Here is a 22855-nt window from a genome sequence, read left to right as displayed (position 1 = left end):
ATATATAATATATAATATATAATATATAATATATAATATATAATATAATAGATAATAGATAATAGATAGATAATAGATAATAGATAATATAATATAATCTCATTAGCCATATCATACTGTTTGATTTCTGGTATGTATGAGGAAAGGAAAACAAAACCGACACAATTGCCATTTGGGAGGCATGCTGACAGGTAAACAGGAAAATCCATGCCTGTTTTAAAATTGCAGCCTTACTGGCTGATAGGTAGAGTAGGGAGGTCCATGTGTTTTGCTGGGACAGCCTTCACCACTAGAAGGGAGGGGGAGAGGCACCCACCACCTGTTGTTGCTGCCTGCATGATGCTTGTTGCCACCACCACCATCCTCCTCCTCCAGCCCCTGCCCTGTCTCAGGGTTTTCAGTGGTTTCATGCCTTTCTGGAGACAGTCTTGCAGAGGTTCTCATACCCTGGCTTAAGTTGCCATAGGTACTGTCAGTGTACAGAGAAACATTCAAAGTTCAGCAAGGCTGCATGCCAGGTATGATCCCTGTTTTTTATATTAGTGCTGTTCACATTTGAGAAAGTTTCTTGAATATGTAGGGAATGCTTGCAGATTCAGATGCCTCCATAAGTTAGTTTCTATTACAAACATACTAGCAGTGTGACTAATACTGTAAACAGCAAGAACATCAAATACACCATAGGTCTATGAGGTATATGAAAAACTTCCCATGGAAAGCAGCCCATGGGCCCTCCCCATTACAGCTGTTGGGATTTTTAAGGTAATGGACTAGTTGTTAGAAAGCTTAGCACTTCTTACCAACACCTCTACCATTAGCTACAGCATCCTCGTTTTAGAGCAGAGGGTACTGTGTTTAACATTTCTGCATGCCTGATTCATGGAAGACACCAGCTCATTAGCTTTCTGCTTTCCGCCTTTCCGTACAACAGCACTCCTGCTGCCCAGGATGCAAAAACCCAACACACCCAAAAGCCATACCTCCACACTGACCCAGAGCTGCCAAGCCTCTGAACAGGAAGCTAACTGCTTCACTGTCCAAGCCTGTTCATTTCAGCATTTGGCAACATCTGCGGAGATCAACAGCAAAGCTACTTTGCTGCCATTAAAATGCAATTCCCAGCAGAACTGAGAACTGCCTTTCACATCTTCTCTTGCATGAGACCTTTTACTAGGACTGTCTTCACTTTCACCTTTTTTGTTTAAATAGGGTCTTGCATCGGTAGCCTTAACTAAAAATTCCCATTCTGCTCCCACAGTTTTTAGCCTGCCCACTGCTTGCTGTTTCACCCCAGAAGCAGTAGCTGAGAACCAGTGACCCTGACCATAAGTAATGCAAATTACTGTTTTGCAAAAATCTGCGGTCTTCAGAATAATTAGTAAATTATTCATAGGAAAGGACCATTAGGGTATAACTGTGTCATTGAACCAAGCCTCTATGCATGGGGGATCTCGTGTGCATTCAGCCATGGCAGGTGTGCAGAGCATCCTTTTGCAAGGTATTTCCCAAAACTCTCTGGCAAGTTTACACTCAGGTGTAAGGACTAACAGCAAGGCTAGAATAGTTTCCCAGGCACCTGCTTGCCAGAGATGTTCAGGAGTGTTTTACCTGGCCCATGAAGCACACAAAACCATTTCTCCTCCTTGCGCTATGTTGACCACTGCTCTGTTTTATTAAGCAGCAGGATGAAATGGTAGCATTTCCAAGGATTTTCACTGTAGTGATCTGAACAGTCTAAGACTTTCAGTTGCCTCCAGTTTAGCAAACAGCAGATACACTGGAAGAAGGAAATGTACACAGGCAGAGACAATTGCAGCCACTTATGCAAATTTGTATTTGGCTAATTCTCTCTGCTAAGACCTAGAGAGTCAACTTAAGAGGAAAAAAAAAGTACTTATAAAGCAAGCTTAAATTCAGCAAAAACCTGGATGTTATTCACTAGAGAAAGATTTCCACTTCCTGTAGGGAGTGGGATTTCCACCTCCAGTTTTTCTATGATTGAATGATTAATTTATCCCACTAACCTTTGTCTAAAGGAGCCAACAGCCACACTTCTGCATGGCTGCAGGGGAGAATGACATCTCCACACAGCCGGTCCCACGTGCTGACAGTTCTGCCAGCCAACCCAAGCCCCGATGACTTCGGCCAACAAATGTGCCACGGGAACGACATGGCAACACCTCGCAGCCAAAAGCACGGCGCGAGGAGGACTGGAGGGGACAACAGGATTTACACCACCGCTCCTCCACCTACTCCACGGCAAGTACTAGGAGATCCTTACCTTTACAGGTCTCCCATGCCTCCTCCAGCGGTTCCTGGTTGGGCTGCCAGCAGGGAGCTGCCCTGCAACAGCCCGAGGGGAGCGGTGGGGCGCGGAGTCAGAGCTGCCTCCCACGGGACAGAGGTGCTTGGATAGGGGCCAGGCACAGCCGAGGAACTACAACTCCCAGGAGGCCCCGCGCCTCTCTGCCCTGCTCCTCCTCGGCTTCCCCCCGACACGCCCTCTGGGGGTTGTAGTTCCAGTGCTGCCCCGCTCGCGCTCCCACCGACACGCTCTTGCTGGGAAGGGAGGCTTTGCGTGGCCGCAAAGGAAACTAACACTCTGAAACCTTTTGAATATTTTTTTTTTAAAACTATATATATATGTGTGTGTGTGTGTGTTTTATATATATGTGTGTGCATTAAAAAACATAGCAAAACTCAGCAAATATTTTTTACTACAGTAAAGGAAAAATGGGAAGTTACTGTACTTCCAATTCTCTTTTTGCTTCTGGTGGAGGTTTGCTTTGCTGTGAAGGGAGAGGGGAAAAAGTGAGGGGAAAAAAGCTCATAAGCAAGTATTGCCAAACAACTTTGCAAAATCAGATGGGAAAAACTTAAATGTTCCCATACACTAATTAGTTAATGACTGGCCTCAAGCCAACAAACGTGCTGATACTTAACCGTATCCTCCACTGAAGTGAATGCAATTGAATCTCATACTCCAGTTGTTCCAGAAACTCAAGGCCTCTAGAAATTATAAGCACAGCTTAGTAATGGTGAGATTTTAAAAGTAATTAAGGGCTTATCCACTTTGGGAGTTGCTGCAGAGTACCTCCACTTGCAGAATTCCCCTTCCCTGTGCTGGACATATATTTCACGCTAACAGTGCTTTATTCTGAATTAGTTTGCCCCATTCAGTTCAAAAGCTACCTTCACCCAAATTGGTGAACTTATGCAAGGTGAGCCTAAACTGCACGTTCTGTTTTTACCTTGCGTTTGAGCCTTTATTTAGCCATCTGTTCCCAAAAGCTGAGCATTTCTTTGGAAAACTAGATATGAAGTTTCTCACACAGTCACTGCTGTCCTGAATTTGGGAGATCAATAGGAACACTAAATGCCACAAGACTGACAAAAAACCCCTTTGGGAGCATGGCCCTATTTGCCTAACTGGGAATGTTTGTTTTTCTAACGTGGAGAGGAAGGCTGTGCAAAGGAGAGAAAGCCTTTCTTTCAGAGTAAAATCTGCTCTTAGTAATTAGCCCTTGTGGGTAGCAAGTATTAACAATACTTCACAGAGAACATAAAATTCATAATCTGTCCAGAGTATAGCCAAAGCTTTAAAGTTTTGCCCAATTTTTATTAATTGCATATGCATAAAAAATGTCAACAATGTTAATGTGCAATGAGCCAGAGAGGTTCTTCCAAGACCACTAGGTATTAAGCCCATGGATACACCAACAGGCCCTCTTTACTTGGGGTGAAGAGGAGGAGGAGAACGAAAGGAGGTCCTAGATAATATGTAGTAATAATACATGAGTGATGCAGAAGGTTTTGGTATGGAGACAGGTGGTACCCATAAAGCTTCTATGCAGCACCACACCACAGCCATCTCTGTGCAGTTGCATGACAATGCAAGAAGACTTCCCAGATGAGGACGATGTGACACAGAGGCAGACACAGAGTCCTGCCAGAATTGCAGAGGAACCACTGCTCTGTGGCTTCTAGCTCTGAGACACAGCCCAGCTCTGCACGAGACTGAAAGGAAGCTGCAGGACTCCTGCGCCCAAGTCAATCCACTGAATGGCTTCTGGACTCCATTTGGCCCAGGGAAGGGTTTAGCTGCTTTGCAGAGCACTACAGCTCATCTTGTACTTCTAGAACAAGCACATGAACAGCATACTTAAGCCATAACTTGGATAAGCCTTCCAGGATAATTGAGATTCTACAGTATGTGACTTTTTAAAGTAAGTTTTCATAGACTTGCTAGAAAAATGTGAGTTTTGACCTAGCACTTTTCATTCCAAGATTTCTGAATAATCTATTTTAATGCAGGTTTAGAAAAGAAAAAGAAGATGGGGGGGGGGGAAGAGTATGTTCCTTTGACTTCAGTTCAAGTCCAAGTGATAGAAGATCTATTAATCACCAGCATGCAATTTATATTAGAACATCAGAACACCTGTATTTAAGCAGACACATAGAAGAGCTGGAATGGATTGCTTCCCAAGATCTTGGTGGCATTAAGAGTGGAGTTATGCTTGCTTTCTTTTTTTGTTTTGAACTTTTGTTTTGTTCTGAACTCTTCTTTTGTTTTGACCGAGACAATATCTCTTACTGAAAAGGAGATGTAAGAGAACTGCTTTTGTGATTATTACTTATTCCAACAGGTATTTTGCTAGTTCCTGACTTGCATAACTACATACACCATGAATAAGTCTATTGAAACTGCTAAAGTCTGTCTAATGTTTTCATCTTCCTATTTCCCAGAACAAAAATGGTCTCAGTCATCTATTATTTGCAAGAGTTCACAGATAATATCAGAATAAAGAGGAAGCGTGGATAATATAGCACAAGACCCTCCTATTGTTTTGTTGGAGTAGGGAAATCCACTGGAGACTAAACTTTCTGTAAACATTGGTCTGATGCTGGCTGCCCTCCTTCCCTCCCTGAGGGGCTGGATGACGTGGGGAACCTCAGCCCACCCCATTCACCTGACTGCCTGTAACTCAGAGCTGAAAGTTGCCATATGTAAGAGCCACAGCAGGATGAACATACTTCTTTTTCCACACGGAAAAGAGAAGCAAAATCCAGGTGCAGATGATTTCCCAATAGCAGAAGGTAGGACAAGAGGAAAAAACATTTAAAGCCAATGGTGCCAGAGCTAAAAAATCCCACTGCCTTTCACAGGGGAGCTGCAACCAGCCTGCAACTCCTCGTGCAGAGGTGAGTCAAGTTTGCAATGCTATGCAGGCTCATACATAGCAAAAGCTTTCCATATTGCTTCCATGTTTTGAAAAAGTCAGAGCTTTCCTCAGCACATTCTCTTAAACACCTAGTAGGCAAGGGAAAAATGGAGGCAGAGCCAAAACAATAACCTTGCAAACTGTTGAGCAGCAAAGCAGAGGTGTTTTCCTTGAACACCTTTCATAGCTGCACCGTGCTTTCCTGGGCACTTGCTGAGGCAGGAGCTGATGCTGCCATCTCACTCTGTCCCCAGCAGTATCCCAGTCTGCCATGCAGCCTCAGCGGATTTGCAGGGTATTTCCACTGGGGTTTGACTGACCACAGGTGAGCAGTGATCAGATGGTAAATACCCAATGTGCACAATACTTCATTTGTAACTTTGAGAAGATGTTAGAGGCTAAAGTAGAGGGAAGTTCATGGAAGAGCAGTTCCTTGTCCTAGGATCCAAGAGTAAGGGTTGTTGTCCCTCCTGTGCCTGGGGAAGGCTCTGCTCTTCTCACCCTTGCCACTTGAGGCAGATGAAATGAAGACATGGACAGAATCTGGGCTGAGGGGGAGGACAGGAGGAGCTGGATCCCGGCGGGCAAACGGCAGAGGCTCCACATTGTTCTTGCCAGCAGATGGAGCAGGGCTGGCATGGGAAGAGTGTGCTGTGGGAGTGGGAGGCCCTCCTGCCTCCATCCCTGCCTGCCTCTCTCCTAGGAGGAGCTTCTTCTACCCTAGATGGATCTCCCCTTTCCTGCAGGAGGTCTTTCTCATTCCCCCTCCTGGCCAGCTGATCCATTCCAAAGGTGTCTCTCGATGAAGGTAAACTTCTTTAGGGCTGCCTCCCTGCATTGATGCCTGCAGAAAGCTGAATCCAGCAATAAGGGCTGATGACTATAAAAGCATCTATCCCTGCTTCTCCACTGGGGTGTGCATGTCCATGCGCTCATGTCCACAGACACTCGCCCTTTTGTTCTCTAGCTGTGGACTACCTTGAGCAGACAGAGACCTTCCACATACCTGTGACCACCCTCCAGTTCTCCTAAACTGGTTCAGTATCATTGTCTCTAGCTGTCAGACGGGTTATTTTCCACTCTTACTTCTGTTTCTGCTGAGTTTAAGCCAGGATCAACATGAAAGATGGATATGTTCATGTCCGGTCAGCAAATTAAACTTAGTGAGCTAAGAATAACCAGATTTCAAAGGTGAAAAAACAGAGATAGAGTGGAAATGGAGAAGAAGTACTATTTTGCTGCTTAGCCCTACACACAGCAATGAAAAAAAACAAATGTAACCCTCCCTCACAACCTCTTGCCTTACAGCCCTTTAACTCCTCCACGGGTAACAGGCCTCCTCATGGTGAAGCTGTTCATGGAATGAGGCAGACCAGGGCATGAGAAGGGACAAGGAGGCTCTGATACCTCCTGGGTGGGCAGCGATCAGTGGGCATTATACTCAGCCAGCTGTAGTGCTACTACTGTGGGCACCGTTCAGTGCAAATGAAAAGATAAGGATAAAACTGTACAGAATAAATACTGTTTGGTTTGCAGAGGGAGACATTTGCAGGTAACTCCAATATTTATGCCACATTCTTCCTGCTTTCGCCTTTTGGTTTTCATTATTCTCCTTTTTGGAGTCAATTCATTCTACTTCCTCAAAAGAGCTGGAATATTTTCTTCTTCTTTTTTTTTTTTTTTGTATTTTTAAAAAGCAGCTCTTTTGTTTATGTCATATATACAATCTTCACCATCATTAAGTAAGACATCACCTGGTGTTATGCCCACAGGGACAAATACAAGCTTTGTAAATAGAAAAGTACATCAGTGTCTTATTTGCTTTATAGTAGACTACACATTTGAAGCCAAAAGGTAGTTGTGTAGTCCTGTTACGTTCCAAAACTGCCATTCTGGTGTCATTTATTTTAGTCTGTTGCAAAATAAAATAGAAATGATTGAAAATCCTAAAGCTCATACCTGAGAAAGGACAGCAAGAAATCAGCACAGATTGTATTCTTTCTTACATTTATTTTAGGGGCAGAAAGAGACCCTGCTGCAGAAAATGCCTTTGACATAGATGTTTGAATGATCTGCTACATAGACAATAAAGAATAACATTTTATAAGCTTTTTATGGGGTATTAAAAATCCGAAGTGGACAAGTTTTCTAATGGGAAAAGCAAACTACTTCAGGAGTTGAACAGAGGCACCATCTGCATCAGAGCAACCCCAGACTAATTGACTGTGAGTGTGCTTGTCTCTGTGTGTGTGTGTATACACGTGTGTGTGTGTTTCAGAGAGACATTCTTTACTTCAGTTCCATTATAATTCCTTTAAATATTTATTACTGGAATGTAAATTCTGCTGAAAACTGAAGTCTTTGCTTTGGAAAAAACAGACCATCACCTACCACGGGTGTTGTCGCTCAGTGCAATAGCCAAGTCCCTTTTGGAGAAACAAAAGGATTCGGTTATATAAACAAGTCAGTGCATTGAATTATAAGACTGGGGGAAAAAAAGAACAAAAACCTGCTGACTTCTGGTTGAACTACTCCTGGGCTATGTGTGAGCTGAAGTTCTGCAGATCTAGCAAGAAGTAGGAGCAATATTAAAATGAATTGGTTACAAATAGTGGAAATAGTCCAGCAAGCACATTTACAATGTGCAGCCCTAAGTATGGCTTTGTTTTCAGATTGGTTTGTCTTTATTTTGAATGTAAAACATTAATAAGCTTCTTAAGGAGAATGGGGATGGGAGAAAACATTGGCTGATCACCTTAAAGCCCAGGAAAATAAAAAAAGTTCTCAAATTGCTGGATGAAATAACAAACTAGAGTGGGTTTATACTTCTTACATTGCTATGAAAGCTTTACTTCTTGATCATTTCCAGACACCAGAAAGTTATTAAAATCCACACAGGGAAAAGAAATTCTACATTTATATGAGCTTTAAAACTTATTTTGGGACTTCAGCTTGTTACCAGTGTAACAGAGAGTAAACCTGTAATGTGAAAAAGCTAGTAAAAAAGAGTAACCAAGGACCAGTCTAGCACTAAAAACACATGGGAAGGGATTTATCAAATAATATCTGGGGTTACACTTTATTCTGGAGGGTCAAAACTGGAACAGACTGGTGTGGATAGTACCAGCGCTTAGGCTCAGATATTTGTATCACTTTAAACCTTACTGTCATTTCAAGGATATAAATAGGCTTGGAAAAATCAGATTATTGGGAGGATTAAATTGGAATCAGTGTCAGTAATAATCTATTCCTTTGTGGTGACACCAACTGAAAGAGGGAAAGTTTGGGGGAGGGGAGTAATGCTACACTGCCGATGGGTTGTGTGGGAATGGGGAATACAAATGAGGGGAAGGAGGGTTAAACAGCACAGCTCTCATGTGGCTGGTAGGCAGGGTAAGCATAAGGACAGAGAAATCCTCCTTAGAAAAAGCATTGGCCAAAGACCCTGCCTCACCAAAAGCTAGTTACAGTGATGGAGTGTCAAAATACAGTAGTCATTCTAGTTTATCAAATTAATACAGTCTGTCTGTGTTCTGTGCTTCCCCACTTCCAGCCCCACCACCCAGCATGCTCAAAGACCCACAAAATCATGGAGGAGTTTTTACCTTATTTCCTTTTTTTTTTTTTTTAAATCACATTGTCTGAATTTTTTCCCTACAGTGTCACTCCCATTATCTCCTAACCGGGCTGGAGAAAACAGCCAGCATGTACCTGACATTCCTGTCTCTGGGGACTCTGGAGTATGCCAGGCAGAGGAACATAGTGTGGTCTCCAAGCACCAGCCCCTCCATCTCAGTTCATGGCACAGCTGGCCCTCACTCAGACAACCACAACTGCAATCCATGCAGGTGTTGCCTACATAAGAGCTAAGCAAGAAGCAGCTGGTCCAGGCTCTTTCACATTGCCCCAAATACATTTCTACAAGTACAATCAAATTTATTCCTCTCTTTTGGATCCAGAATGATTTTGATAGCGGTGATTTTAATTTGGTGACAAATTGGCTGCTGAATTTTCTTTCATCCTGAAACATGAGAGACCAGAGTACAGAAGGTACCTTGTGTTGTTGAGCAAACAAAGCATATTTAGACTTGTTTCCCACCTAGCCTTTTGCAAGAAAGTTAAAGATTAGGTTTTCAGTCAGGAGCTCTGTAAGTGAGATCCTGCTTCCCTGATAAGCCATTTTCTATTTAGTGCTTGCCCCAGGTTCACTCACCAGCAGCTTGTTTAATGGGGCAGGACATCCCTCTAGGAAGGGACTAAGAACCATCATCTGTATCTGTCCAAGGGAGATTTGTCATTGGCAGCTGCTGGTTTTCTGCATGTGCCATAAAACCTACCCTTTTTGTCAGTTTTTCCTTAATGAGAAGAATGAAGAGATAGCAATATGTGCTTACAGCCTAGAAAACCAACTGTATGCTGGGCTGCATCAAAAGCAGCGTGGCCAGCGGGTCAAAGGAGGTGATTCTGCCCATCTTCTCTGCTCTGGTGAGAGCCCACCTGGAAGGCTACATCCAGCTCTGGGGTCCCCAACACAGGAAGGACATTGACCTGCTGGAGCAGGTTCAGAGGAGGACAATTAGAGGTCTGGAGCACCTCACCTGTGAGGAAAAGCTGAGAGAATTCAGGTTGTTCAGCTGGAGAAGAGAAGGCCCCTGGGAGACCTAATAGTGGCCTTCAAGTACCTGATGGGGGCTTATAAGAATGATGGGGACAGACTTTTTAGTAGGGACAGTAGCAACAGGACAAGGGGTAATGGTTTTAAACTAAAGGAGTGTAGATTCAGACTTGATATACACAGGAAATTTTTTACGATGAAGGTGGTGAAACACTGGCACAGGTTGCCCAGAGAGGTGACAAAGGCCCCATCCATGGAAACATTCAAGGTCAGGTTGGATAAGGCTCTGAGTGACCTGATCTAGATGAAGTGACCTGATCTAGATGTCTATGGCAGGGTGGTTGAACTAGATAACGTGTAAACGTCCCTTCCAACACAACCCCTTCCACGATTCTGTGGGAAAGAAGGGTCTCTCACTGGATAGGAGTCTTTCATCCTTCCAGTGACCAGCTGAGTGGATGACGCTGGGATACTGATTGTAGTGCAACTCAGGGCTTTGAGCATGTTTCAACAAATACACCTGACTATCAGCAAGGTAGTGGTGAGAAAAAAAGGAATGCAATGTTTCTTGGAATAAATAACACTTCTAATAACTACCTCACTTATACTGCCCAGTGACAGGAGCAAAAGTGACAGGGTAAGGAATTCCCAGCACTGTTGTCAGTTGCTTTCCCAGAAGTTTACTTTCACTCTGTAATGAATGAACTACTTGATTTTTTTACTGTTTAAGAAGCAAAGGTTGATATTTGGATTTGTGCATTTATAGCTTTGTCTCTTCAGAGGCTGCCTCGCAAAAGCTTCTGGTTCTTTTCACATTTCCCATTGGATTTTTTTTTTTCCTAAATACATACTTAAATTTCTTCCTCTATTTCTTTAAATGCAAAATGCAAGCCTCTGCATCCACAAAAAAGCTCAAGCGCTTTTCTTTTCTTTCTGTCTTTCAGCTCTGCTTCTGCTTTCCATTTATACTTCTGCTCAGTTAATTACTCCCTTATAATTATTTCCCTCTTTATTTACGTGGGCATGTATTTTCCCTGGGAAGCTGCTGCCTGGTCCTTGGGAGTCAGTGTAACCTGACTCCAGCTCTGCTTGTTCTCTGCAAATCTACTGGCGTTAGGGAGCAGCCCTCAGCAATCAAAGGATAGGATCGTTGACTTGCTGGTCACTGGCTGCTGGGTGCCCACTCCCTGTTTGCCTGGTGCACCACAGCATCTGGCAATGAGCTGTCATTCCTGCAGAGCCTGCAGGTGGGCTGTGAGACCAGAAACCTGTGTGGGGGCAAAGCAAGGGGGGCACGAGCAACTTGGGAGGGTGAGGAAAGTGAGGGCATCCCAGCATTGCAGGTTCCATCCCTTCATCTCCCTCAACCACTGCTCTTCTGCTGGGGAAACCAAGCTGGCAGGAATGGCAGTATGTGCTTCAAAGGGCTCCTGCCAAGCACATCACTGCAACTTGTGTAATGGGCTGAAAGTCTTGAGTGAGCAGTGATATATAAAGGAAAAGTCCTAGTGAAACTAGTGATCCTTACAGCTTTTCATTCCTAAAAATTTGAGGGTAAGGAAATTGCTGTTAAGGTAAGCAGGAGATAAATGTTGGTTCACGGCACCTTCTTTATTCAAGCATTTTCGGTGTGTCCCAGGGTTGCTGTCCCATAGGCAGGGCTTACCTTTCTTCTTCATCTCTAAATGGCAGTGCCATTCCTTTCTTCTTCATCTCTAAATCATTTCCAGCTTTCTCCTTGGACATCAATTAAAACCATCAGAACTGATCAAAAAGAAGGAAGAAAAAGTTTTACACAGATGCTTCATTTCAATATCCATATTCAATAACAAGAAGATGTAAAAAACACTGAAAACAAAGATCTGTCCTTGGACTCAATATTTTGATGGAAACAAAGCCTAAACCAGCAGCCTTACACTAGCCTTTGGCTCCAAAATGCCCCAAGTCAATTTATATCTGGCTGATAAAAGGGTAGTTGATTGATTGATTATAGCCAAAGGCTCAGCTCCTAGGAATGGATGTTGCTTAATTTTTTTCTGGGATCTCTTTGATCTCTGCTGGAGGTTGAGGAGCAGACTCCAAATTATGAAGTATTTTTGGAATTATATTGAGACCATTTCACAGAAAAGTCACCTCCGAGTCTCCAAGATTCTCTCTAGAGACACAGGGATGGTGGAAAACTTCTAGCACAACATTTTTATCTGAAAGAAGAGGAATATAGCAGATCTTAAAAGAATGGTAATCCAATCATATTTGGATGAACATTAAGATCTGGATGTAGGACTTGAAGTTTTCTACACATTAAACTAAAAGCACAAGTTTCTATGAGGGTATGTGGAAGCAATAAAAGATTTACAGTTCTCTGTAGATCAGCTAGAGGAGACAGGCATCCTATACATGGCACATGGGAGAAACTCACCTTTTAATTCAGTGTGTTGAATTCCACAGCAGCATTTCTTCCAGGTTAACAACAGGCAACAGCGGTATGGCATCTGCTCCCTACCATTCCCCCTCTACACAGAACCCTCCCTGTCTCCCCATGTACCTTAGGATCCAGAGGGTCTTTCACCTTGTCCTGTCTGCCAGATTTTGGTCATATTTGCTAGGCTGCTGTAGAGCTCCTGCAGCCAGAGCAGTGGCTGAGAGTCTGATAGAATCTGGGGGTCTTCTCATCACAGATAGTGGTCAGCAGGTGAACTCACAGTTCAGTATCTGATAAGTGCTCTGGCAAAGCAAGTCACAGAACAAGGAAACCTCCTTCAGTGTAACTCTAGTAACCTCCTCCATAATAATATAGCAATATGTAAGGCTCCACATTCACTGACTGTTTTTACCTGAGCATTAGAAAATATTAAATAGCATATTTAGGAAAACAAGAGCTTTCAGGTATTCTCTTTGGCATGCAATTGTCAAGGGCAGAGCTGCACATCAAGTTTGTATCTACACTGAAACCTCTACTGACTTAATTAGAATAAAATGAATGAAGTGTAGTCATTATAATCTGCTTTGCAGTGACACAAACGTGTAAAAGCCATGTTCATATGACAGGATTGTCCAGATTTTGCATCCAAGTCTTTGACAAGAATAGCCAGGTTTGGGGGGGAAGAAGAGGGAAGGAGGAGAGAAGGGAAGATCATAAAAATTTCTCAGCTGATATTGCTAAAACGCTTGGAAACAGCCGCTAAGTCTTTCACTGCCTCCACCCTTCCCAGAAGTCTCATTGTGGTAAATAATGTTGCACTTATTTGAAAACTCAGGTTTCATAAGGCTGGCTGTGCCGGGGGAGCCGGCAGTGCAAGCAGCACTGAACATCTCTGCTCCTAAACGCTGAAACCCGGCGCTCATGCCCTTTTGGTTCCTGGGAGCATCTCCGTTTGCTTTCAGAAAGCGGCTCGAACTTCTGCCTCAAAGTTAAAGCATATCGTGACAGATACTCTAATCACAATGTCTAAATATAATGCAAGGGAAGGCAATTTAAGAGAGCCAAGCTACACTTTTTTAAGCAACTGTCGGGAAACTGCCTCTGTGGTTTGCTGCTTTAGAGTAAGATTAAATGAATCAGTCTCACCATTTGAATGCGTGGGAAGTCAGAGACAGCAAAGTGACAACTAAGGATGGTTTATTTATAATTGGGCCCTCCTTCTGTAGCTGTTTGTGCACAAGTCCTGTGCACCAAGTACAGAAGTACCTGCCCTTTATGCAAAATTACTCACAAATGCTACGTGTAGGTCAGTAGATGCCTACGCTGGTTTGGCTGATTACAAAGTTCATGTAATTATTATCGAACTGTCTAGTGATGTTTAGAAAAAGAATACAGCTTATTATGCAGCAGCTTCAGAGGCTCTGACTCCACGGTCCTCCAGCCAGGAGTCTTTCACAACAAGGAAGAGCCTGAGCTGGGCATTGCTTCCAGAATTCTGGAGGAATTATGTAGAGACTGGGGCACCCCCTTGTGCAGCAGCTTTGCAGCCAAGGGCAGGTCTGTGAGGGCTGGAGGGCAGAGGCAGCATTGTTGGAAGTTTTACTAGTGGGGACCTTTGATGCTTAAGCTGCAGTTCCCCATTCCTTGAGATAAAACACCTCTGAGTTTAACCCAAAGGTTTCCAAAACAAGACTTGCCAAAGACAGGCAGGAGTGCTGTAGCTGCAGATGCAATCACAAGCTTGGGATAAATTCAGTGGTTTATGGTACTGTTTGATTAACGAGCCCAACTGGAGCATCATTGCAAGGAGAAATAGGTTTTTCAAAGGAAAAATGTGGGTTTCTCATCTCCACCACCTCAGGATGTGGCCCTAACCTTTTGAAGTGTCATTCTGAGTAAGGAAAGGCAATATCAACAAATCTGAAATAAAGTTGCTGAGAGAAGGACCTGGGCGTGGCTGAGAGCAACATTGCTCTTTGCGTAGCCTCCAGGTGGGGAAGTCAATGGAGTGAAGCTGACCTCAAGCTTTTATTCCTCCCCACTTTGGCAGGCTTGGCCTTTAGTCTGTAGCATCAGCCTGCCCCCCTAACTAGGAAATATTATTAAAATGGCATTAAATATTAAGAGAGACAACACAGCATCTCTCGCAGTGAGGGAGCTCCTGACACAGCAATCTTTTCCTAATAAACCGCCTTGACAAACAGTTTACTTATGTTCTTATTTCAATTAGATGAACTACTCTGCAGTGGTAAGGGTGAGTGTGTCTGGGTGTTATTTTGAGAAGTAGTAAATATTTATTCGGCTCTCTCAGCACAGAAGTGGGTGGGCAGCAGGGTCCCAAGACAAGACCTGATCATCACAATTGTTAAAGCCACAGTCACAGGCTGCGGCTAACCAACAAGGAACAATGCTCTTGTGTGAACCCATCACCAATTGCTTAGCTATTACTATTGGTACAGCATTAACAGTGATGGACATCATGGTCAGGTTTGGCTCTTGTAGAGATCTGGGCTGGAGAAGGAGATAATGCCCATTAAGTAGTCAAATAAGTGTAAATACTAGGAGGGTTTCCCATCCCGCCAAGCTCAGTGCTGGGTTGTGGCAGGCACTGCATGTACCAAATATACTCCTTGGCCCACAGTGCCTAAACACACCAAGTCCCTGAACAGATCTGTGGTCAAGTCATGGACTCAGATCTCCAGGCTCCCAGCTGAGCGAGGGAGTGGTGCAAAGGCAGGAGTGGTGCTGGAAGACACTTGGAAATTTAATCTAAGCAAAGAAAATCTTCATCTCTGCTTTCTTGGAAACTTTGCCTGCAATTTCAAATATTTTCTGTTGACAGCATGAAAGTCGTGGAAGTAAACACGCATGCTTGTCTTTGAAAGACTGCTGGTCTGCTGGACGTTTTGGGAGGGGAGATAAAAATGTTTAACTTGGGAAAAGTAGTTGCTTTCCAGAAAATCCCTCAAAGCTCTACACAGCACATGGCTTGGAAGCCACGAGGTTTCTGTCAGCACATCTGCACTTATCCCTGAAGTATAGTATAGAAGATCAGCTTAGGCTAAGTGCCACAGAAAGTTTTATTACTTTAAAGTCACTGAGTTTGTTTTATAAGGCCTGACCAAAATTTTACCTCAGTCTGTATAATTTTTTTTTCCCATTTAATAAAATACCTTTATTTGAAAAGGTTGTTTCAGAGGCTGAAGAATAGATGGAAATCTCTTACCTTGTTGCTGAAGCCATGTCTGAGATGAAACATAGCTGTTCTGTGCTGGTAATGCCACGCAATGGGATTTTTTAAGGTGGAGAGTAGAGAATGGGATAAATAAAGCTGAGTGGCGAGGCAGGATATGTAAGTGGATCAGGCAGGTATTGCCCACTAGGAATTTGGCTTGTAAATCATCTGGTTAATAACTCCATAGAGTCTATAATGATAGTTGATGCCTCTTCAAAAAGTCAACACATTTTGCAGAACCTTAGTTCTCTATCCCTCATACATTCCTCTACAGCACTTTATACAGTGCTGTAGAATCACAATCTGCCTCATATGTACCTTTTTCTTTTCATACGTGTTGCCCTTTTAATCTGAAATAGTTTCCTCCTGTCCCTTTGACTGGTGTTCAGGAACAGATTTAAAATGGGCATTATATACAAAATTTCAGATCCAGAAGCAGAGAGTTCAGAGTGCAAGATAATTCCTCATGTGCATGTCTGCATCCATACAGAAATTATTTGGAGTCTGAAGAATGCGATTTAAAAGTCTGGGCCAAACTTTCCTTCTGAGTGGCTTTATTTAGAGATGCATATGTGTTCAGGGGCATCGTAGCATCCAGTACCAGTAGAGCCACACAAGCTGATAGGAATTGAGGATCTGCCCACAGGGCCCTGCTGATGCCAATGGCCACCAAAAAAAGTTGAGTTGATGCTGGAGACTGTCCTTCCCTTGGAAATAGCATTTCAAGTAAGGTAGAGTGTGTGAGTTGGAGTTTAGAGGATGCACTGGTAGTTTCACCAAAGGAAGCTGAGGAATTGCAAAGTGAAAACAGGGTAAAATTTAGAAAGAGATAATTTGAAAAATTTCCTCTTTAAAAATTGGAAAAAGTACTGGGGGGAAAAGAAGCATGGAAATATCTTTGTTACACCCTGGATTGTTTTTAGCAGGATATAAGGACTACATTTAATCTCTGTTGTGTAGAATGGGAAAAGTTTTTTCCTTGCTCTAATTGTGTCTCAATACAGCGTTTACCGGTGGAATAATTAACAAAGCCTGCATCACAAATGTGATGCTCTCAGGAGCTAGGTGCTGTTGTGCCCTTTCCCACTGCACCAGAGTTAGGAGGCTTTCTAGTGAGCAGGAGTCTCCCAGGAATTTCTGAGCACAGAAAATGCACAAGTGGGTGCTATTGGCAATTTTCACCATAAGGACTTTTTTTGGTGAGTTTTTCCTCCTTCCAGCCAAGGACAAAACTCTGACACTAGCCCACATTATTGTTTGAAGACAGATTGAAATCTTGTGATTCTGACATCGTTTTATTTTTAATTTCCACACTGCAAATGTCAGGGGAAAAAATACCCTAAAAATTATACTTCAGAAAAGACTATAATTACTTCCAATTAAATCATGGCCCTGGTTGTTTGAAAGACAACCACAGCTAGAATTTCATTATCTGATAAGCACTTTTTCTTAATATATTTCAAAGTTTCTTTTATTAATAATAATAAGAAAAGGATCCAAGACCCTGTGACAATACCTGAGCCAACTGCAAAAGCTCAACGATGGGAAACTGTGTTTAACCCCTCAAACAGAGAGGCCACATCATTTTTAGGGCATTTATTTCTGTGATACTCCTAATGCAGATGAAAGTTCAGAAATGTGATCATCATATGTGGTGGTAGGCCTGGCTGAGGTGACCCAGATCTCTGCCTTCCCCAGGGCACTAATCAGGCTGCGTGCTTTCATCGCACCTTTCTGCCATCCGTGGTACCTGAAGCGTTTCACAACATCTGTCCATTGCCACACTCCTGTCTATATCGGGGTACATCTGCTGAAGCCACTGAGGCTTTATCAGCATCATCTGGTTTCATAGTGGGAATTAAGTCTTATCCCCCTGTATGTCTGCATCGTAAATCCATTTGTTACCCCCTGAAAGAGGCATTTACATCACACGAACTGCACTGAGGATGCCACTGATGTTCAGACTGAGTAAAAATATCTGAGTTCTTACAGAGTCCAACTCGATGGTGCACGGGATAATTTTGTTGGAGGTTTTTGTGGTCTTATTTTGAACTTCAGCTATGACTGAGCCATCAGTCCTCAACCCCACTCAAGTATACAGCATATTTTCGCTGACTGTTTTCTGATGTGCTCAGGAGTCTGTCTGTATCATCTGCCACGCTGAAGAGGGACACATGGGCTTGAGGGAAGGGGCTTCCACAAAACACCTGCCTGCAAAAAGACTTGTGTGTGAAGGGATGGGTCATACTAAAGGGAGTAGAGTCTAGCAACAGAGCAGCAACAGGGTGTAAAGTCAGTTAAAATTATAGTCCCCTTCCCTTAGCATCCCAGACAGCCATTACCACAAGTGTTTGAGTTGTTAGGACCCAAAATCCCTGTCACAAGGGACAGGATTTTCTCCAGGTGAGGAAATCTCTGCAGAGGCAGCCTATAATGAGTGTTTGCTAATGATGATCCTTGTGGGTCACTTCCAACTCAGAATATTCTGTGATACTGTGATTATCAGTGATGTAAGGCTGGGAATGGACATACCATAGCAAACTGCCTGGGCATCCACAACTTGTACACAGGACAGACACTCCTGCTATCCACGGAAAAATCCTCCCCCAAATATTCCACATCACAGTGGCTAGTCTCTGAGCTGGTCTTATTAAGTGGAAAGAAATTAAAAATTGCAATTGACTCACCAGTAAAAATATGTGAGTGTACTCAGCAAATAAAGTAGATTCCCTGAGCACTTACCTAATAATTTTACTTTTAATTAAACTGTCCATTCCCTCACTGATTTACATTTAAAAAGAAAACATCTGTGTGTATTTCACTGGGAAACCTTCCCCTGGTGTTTTAAGAAAATATTTTCTTTTGCTTAACGCAAAATATTTGGGACCTGATCCTTACTAACAATATGCTGCCTTCCAGCTCCACCACAGGTATAAAAGGCAAATAGGTATAAAAGGTTGTCACTGAACGGGATGTGCTCACCTTGTGTGATTACAGCCTTTCTCTCCTGTTTTTTCTTTGGGTTTTTTTGGTTTGTTATGTTATTATTTTCTTAATGTACCTTACAGTCTTTTATTAATACATTCTTAGGCTCAATCTTTCCAAAGAAACAAATGCAGTGGATGATTAACCAAGAAAGCTGGAGCCACAAACCCCCTCAGCTTTCTTTGAGGGAAAGAGGAAGACATTGCATCTCAGCAGCAGGCACCTCTGCAAATGCCCCTGCCATGCTCTTGGCACAGCTAGGGCTTGGTGGAGGTACCAGAGAAGAGGAGGCAATGCCACCATGGTGTTTCTGGCTCTGAGAGACCAAAGGGCACCCTGTGTCCATTCACACAACCCCCCTAAAATGGGAATGAATGTTTTAAAACTCACCTGCCTTCCTTCTTATATCTTGACTTACAAAATTTGTATTAATTTCTAAGAGAAAAGAAAGAGAAGCCCAAACTCTCACATTTCCAGCAAAAAACAGCAACCTCTTCTACTCCCACTGCAGTTAAGTATAGGCTGAGGTTGTTACCAGCAGTCCCCTGAGACACCAGTCAAACCCCATGTGCCTTTCTGGAGAAGTGAGTTACATGCTAAGACCACCAAGATTTGTGTATGGGGAGCAGAAATGGACCCCCTTGAGTGCCCGCCCAGGGCTGTTAAAAGGCCACCTCTCCTTGCCCTGGCTTAGTATCTGCCATCACCACCCCATAGCCATCGTAGACATAGGTGGGGATGCTGCGACCTTGGTGGTACATGATACTCCGTGACACGGCTGAGCGTGCCATGTACTTGCACTCAGACCCCGGCTGTGTTTATAGGAGACCCAAATATGCAAATGGAGAAATGAAAAATCTTAAGATGAGACATTAATATATGCTTCTCCGGTGCTGGTTTGCCATCCTCTCCTGAGTGAAGAGGCCAAAGAGAAGAAGTAGTCTGTTGAGGTGGGAAAGTCTCTCAGGATTCAAAATTTTAGTGACACCTCCTGCAGTCTCAGGCCTGCAGAGAGTGGACCATGATCTCTCCAGCAGAACGGCCTTGTCCCAGGACTGTTGCAGCTGCGCTGCCAACAACTGGCTCCTGACAGGTATGTCCACACCACGGTTTTGTCTCTAGCTCAGGGGCCTAAGGTGTAACATCCTTGCATGGATGCTCAGTTTTGGAGAGAATGGAAAGAAGGTTGTAGGCTCAGAGTTGGGCTGCCTCCACAGTGCATCCTCATCTGTGCACAGAAATGGGGATTGTGCCCAGCAAGGGATTGTGCACCTTGGATCCAGTCATACGCCCTAAGTCCTCTTTGAAGGAGACTCTCTGGCAGAGGCCCGTGTGTGAGCTGGGAAGGAAGGCTGTGCCTAGCAGGGCAAATCCTTGCTCCCTCTGCGTACCCACAAACCGCCAGCTTCCTCTGCGCACCAGGTTTTCGCAGCCAGTCTGGGCCGAGGTCAGGACCTGTTGGGGCTGGTTTTTGTTTACCGAATATGCTGTGGCCTCATTTGGCAACAACATTTAAAAACATGTAAGATCAGAACAGTCCTTGTTGGTGAAAATTTCCCTATTAGTTTTCCTATCTTTGGATCCATTATCAGCAGATGAGAATCTGTAATGTCCTTGGCGATACTGAACCTGAGAGGCAATCAGGAATTGTCGTCCTAGACCAGCCAAGTAGTCCATCAAGTTCATCACCTTTCCCCTAAAAGAAGCAGAATAACCTGTGCTTTGAAGGCAACAGCTTTAGCATTTGCCTATGTTACACGCAGGTTTGGTTGCTCCTGCATCCCTCTTGGTGCTCTACCCACCAGCCACAGGGCCAGGGACGCCACTTTCATGTCCAGGCCACACGCAGTGAGTTCTGCAGACTCCTCTGTCGACCTCTTCCTCTTTTCTTCTGGCAAAAGGGGTGAGGAGTGAGTTTGGTTTATGTTTTTAGTTCCTATGCCATGCCAGCTTTGATGGACATGGAGTTAATGCAGACCCTAAGGGCTATGGGATAGCTCAGAAACAGAGGGAAAAAACCCTATCAGTGCAGTTTCACATAGCAGAGGCTGGTACCCCCGCCCCCATTCTGCAGCCAAGGAGAGTAAGGATGATGTGACTAACCTGGAGCTATGCTGCAGCACAATGCAATGGCAAGAAGTGAAGCTGGCTCCTATAGCAGCCTGCTCCTCTGGTTTTGTTCGCTGCTTTTCTCCGGCACTTCTCTGTGGCTCTGAGACAGGGCTCCATGGCTGCTGCTCTGATGGAGGGCAAGGAGGCAGGCTGGGCTCAGAAGCGTTAGTAGTCTTGGAAAGCAGATCATGTTCTCCATCATAAAGAAGAGAGTGGTACAGAATTATAATGACCAGAAACACGTTTCAAGAAAATATTGGATTTTCTACTCATGGCTAGAGCCGAACCCTGAGGGTTACCATGGCTGAATAAAAGAGGGGCGGGAAGCAAGTTCAAGTACTGTGCCCGTGTCCATCCGCACGCTTGCCCTCCACCTCTGGCCTGGACTTCCCCAGTGGTCCAGCTGGAGACAGCACCATTTCTTTCCAAGATTTGACCGTGGTTGGTCTCGGGATCACTCTCAAAATGAAGCAGGGATGAGACAGGAGCAGGTTTTGCTCCCTCTGCTGTACATAGTCTTCCAATGCCATCCCAGCCTACTTGGAGCTCTCAATCACCTCCACCAGTCCTGCATGGCACTCCTCGACACATTTAACACATATCCTCAGCTTCATGCAGTAAACAGAATGCTAATGGGCCATGAGACAGCTCTCCTGTAGTTTCAGGCATTTTTCAGTGGAGGGAGAAAAATCATGCAAAACACTGAAAATACCTTGCTAACAAGAGGGCCCACGGGAGCCTGGGAATCACATCCTCCACAGCGCAGCATGGCCATCCTGCTCCATCGGCTGGGTCACCACGCATTGCTCCCTGGCCTGCTTTTATCTGCCAGCGTAGGCACCCGCAGCACCCCGAGATGAGGGGCCAGGCTGGCAGGAGCACTTGGCTCTCACTGAAATCCACAAGTAAAAGTTACCTCTTGCCTCCTCCTTGAGACATCAATGGGAGTAGCCGGGTGTTGAGCAGTGCTGCGATCAAATACTGCGGTGGGAGAGGTCTGAGCAAGAGGCAGCGTTTTTGGGGACCAGCAATAACTGCAGGCACAGAGAGAGTATGTCTTCACTGGTCCAGTCCCAGACTACTCATCTGCAAGGAGCTCCAGGCAGACAGATCCAGACGGCAGTTAATGCAGGATCACAGCCCGAGGTTTTGTTTCCACCTTTGCCAGAGGCTTTGCATGAGTCTCAGCTTCCTTTGCCCTCCTAATGGGTACCTGATGATTGACCTTCCTTTGTAAAGCTCCTGTCAGGCAGTGGGGGCTCCTGTAGCTTCACCTACTGCTTTCCTGTATGCACTGACAAAAATGATGTTGGTCGGGTTGGTGATTCTACAGCACGAGCTCAACCGGAGAGACGGATCATTTAAAATAAAAAAAAAAGCTGGGGGGGGGGGAGGGGAGGGAGAGAATAGGCTGTCAATCTTACTTAGTAAACACTTCTTTGATGTGGTTCCTTTTTTTTTAAAAAAAAAAAAAAACAACCAAAAACACAACCTGAATCCTAAAAGCAACAACGTATGTTTATTTTAAATGCATCCGCTAAATATTTACACTGCAAGTAAGCTAAACGAAAAAAAAAAAAAGATAAATTGGAACTTTTGTCAGTGAACCAGATTGTGAAATGCCTTGAGGGAATAGAAGATTTATTTGGGGAGAGGGGGAGAGGTAGGAATTTTCCATGCTATTGTAAAACATGAGCTCAAATTATATGATCCCCACAGCCAGTCAGTTACAAAGCTTCAATCAGCTGCCTTTTTATTTTTTTTCCCCTTCCTCTCTTTTCTATAAAGAGGAGGGGGGGGGAAGACAGAAGAGTTTCACCAACTTCTGTTGACTGTTCCTTTTTTCTCCTGATTGAAATGTGTTGTTAAACAAGATCCCACATAATCTCAGCAGAGGGTTTCTCTCGCTCGCTCCCGCTCCTTCTGGGAAGCCGCGATCGGTGCCATCGGCACTTGATTATTTGCAAACTCCCTTCGCTGCTTTTTTTTTTCTCCTTTTTTTTTTTTTTTCCGCCTCTCCGTCTCGGTCTCCGTCTCCCTCTCTCTCCCTCCGTCTCTCTCTCTCCCTTTCTCTCACCCCCAGTGCAACTTTTGCAGGCGCCCCGGCACACGCAGCCATGCCGCGCTGAGAGCGGGGGCACCGCGCCAGCCCCCCTCCTTCCCTCCCTCCCTCTCCTTTCCTCCCTCCCTCTCTCCTTCCCTCCCTCCCTCTCTCCCTCCCTCCCTCCCCAGCGCCGCCGTCCCGAGCCGGGGGGGCCCCGCCG

General features: G+C 44.3%; 1 protein-coding gene and 1 long non-coding RNA gene across 5 annotated transcripts in view; both read right to left on the bottom strand.

Annotated features, from left to right (window-relative positions):
• TBXAS1 (thromboxane A synthase 1) overlaps window positions 1–11522 on the bottom strand; it is a 251881-nt gene extending 240359 nt beyond the window's left edge. Inside the window, exons 1-2 of one of the 4 annotated variants that reach the window (XM_027660809.1) lie at window positions 2282–2395; window positions 1609–1777 (exon numbers count right to left, since the gene is read on the bottom strand). The gene's annotated coding sequence lies outside the window, so the exon portion shown is untranslated. Of the gene's footprint in view, window positions 1–1608; window positions 1778–2281; window positions 2396–9616; window positions 9668–11503 lie in introns of those variants that run through there. The other 3 variants (XM_027660819.1, XM_027660828.1, XM_027660801.1) reach the window with 3 other exon arrangements.
• On the bottom strand, window positions 11519–21364 carry LOC113955422. Its single transcript, XR_003530546.1, has 3 exons — window positions 20583–21364; window positions 12383–12561; window positions 11519–11601 (listed from the first exon to the last, which is right to left on the bottom strand). It is a non-coding gene; the product is annotated as an uncharacterized LOC113955422 (long non-coding RNA).
• Between the last annotated feature and the right edge of the window lie 1491 nt (window positions 21365–22855).

This window comes from Corapipo altera, unplaced genomic scaffold (assembly GCF_003945725.1).
Source record: "Corapipo altera isolate COAL_440 unplaced genomic scaffold, ASM394572v1 1, whole genome shotgun sequence".
Taxonomy (NCBI): Eukaryota; Metazoa; Chordata; class Aves; order Passeriformes; family Pipridae; genus Corapipo; species Corapipo altera.
Note: the sequence above shows the minus strand (reverse complement) of the source record. Positions and strands in the feature narration are given on the sequence as shown.